This window comes from Austrofundulus limnaeus, unplaced genomic scaffold, assembly GCF_001266775.1.
Source record: "Austrofundulus limnaeus strain Quisiro unplaced genomic scaffold, Austrofundulus_limnaeus-1.0 Scaffold341, whole genome shotgun sequence".
NCBI lineage: Eukaryota > Metazoa > Chordata > Actinopteri > Cyprinodontiformes > Rivulidae > Austrofundulus > Austrofundulus limnaeus.
Window position 1 is genome coordinate 16,723 of NW_013952743.1, and position 2,089 is coordinate 18,811.

A 2,089-nucleotide genomic window follows, 5' to 3' on the forward strand; every position below is an offset into this window, starting at 1 on the left:
AGATAGATAGATAGATAGATAGATAGATAGATAGATAGATAGATAGATAGATAGATAGATAGATAGATAGATAGTCTAATGTCTTGAAAACCTGCGTCCTGATATTGAGGACAATTTTCCTTTTTCATTGGGATTAGATTTGTAAGCTGAAATTTTTTTATCTTATATAAAACTTTATAATTAGTTTAAACCATTATATTTGGTTTTCACTGCATTCACAAGTTTCTTCTTGAAGATTCTATTTAAGTGTGGTTAACAATTAAGAAGTTAAAAGCTTGTTATTGTTGGTCCCAAACTTTTTATAGGAAATTAATTATTCACAATCAGGTGTACTCTATAGTCAATTTTGTATGATTTGTAAAATAAATGATCGCATATCATGGTTCAAATCAACATTCACTGACTGAGAGATACTTTTTGTGTCCATTCATTCTTGCACTAAAGAAATGTTTATCCAAACATTAAAAGAGATCCTTGCTAATGAAATTACTCTTATAACCTTGCTATAAGAAGTGTAAGCTGACCCTTACACGTGCACGACTAAGCACATATCAACCAGTTTGTTACCAGAGCATCCATCAAGGCTGCAGCCAATAACAGCAACAAGTCGCCATGCCCAAGTTGAGTATGCTACAGAAAAGAAACACCCCAACACTGGCTGGCCTCTTTGCCAACATTCATAAAAACACTTGCATGCTTAAAAATAAAAGTAGATACACTAAATGTGAAGCAAAATGTTTTAAATTGAGGAAAGCAAGAGACGCAGACCTTAAAATAGAAACTAAAACTAAAACTCCTAAAATAATTCTAGCTACACTAGCCACAACAATACCCAAAGTAGTAACACTTAAGCTAAATGTTATGTTAACCACTGTTAAGTTAAAAACTACTACAGAGTCAAATAATTTACTAAACATGGTTAAACCAACAACATATTGTATGCCATTAACAACTCCAGTTGTAAACTTGGTTGATGTTGAAACTACTGTTGAACCAACCATTCTAACAGAGGTATTAATTATCACTGTAAAACCTAAAGTAGGTAGTACAACACCAAAAGCTTTGGTAACATTTACAGTAACTGTCAAATCAACACCATTGACCACACCTATCATTAAATCAGATGACGCTGAACCAACTAACCAACAGTGGAAAAGCTAACAATCAGAAAAATATTAACTGCTAAGGTAATTAGTAAAGATGCAACCTTACATGAAACAACTAAAAATGCTGAGACAACTATTAAATGGGATAACATTTATGACATTTCTGATCRTCTTAAGGGAGGATTTGATTTGATTGAAGGAACTGATTATGAAGGAAATGTCAAAACTATGTTTAAGCCTTTTGGAAAAAGACCTAAAATAAATCATGGAATTATCTCTCCCAGAGAAGGGAGAACAAGGCCGGTTAAAAGTGGTGAACCTTGGGAATTAGCAAATCAAAATACCTAGTATTTATGGGGACTTTATACATCAAAGGAAATGACCTCAGAAGAATGCATTATATGCATTAAAGTTCCTGGTTCATTGCCAATAGTGATTCCAGAGAAGTATAATTCACAAGAATGTGCCAAAGTGCAAAGAGAAAAATGGAAAGAAAATAAACATGGAATTAATACTCAAACACACCAATGTTTTTCAAACTTCCAATGTGTGGAATAAAATGTAGGCTTCTATACGGAGCACAGAAAATTCACAATTATTTGAATATCTACCGTGGTTATAAGATTCAAGAAAAATGTACTGAGTTCTCAATCAAAACTGAACAAAACGGACCGTCAACAAGATACAAAATAGATTACGATGCAGAATATGAATGTTTCACAAGTGGAGAGTTCACAGATAAATAGAGGATTCAATTTAGAAAATACAACAATTGAAACGTAACGTGAATACTTTCATGGTTTCTACAAGCAAATATGACACCAATCTTTGTAACAACACCTGTTTGGTATGAAAACCCAGAACCGTTAAGCCAAGCATGTGAAAACATAACCATGACGATTCTAACAATTTATTTTATTTTAATTTTGTCATTGAACAAACTTTTCTATTGCAGATAGTTATTGGATTTTGTGCTAATGGTC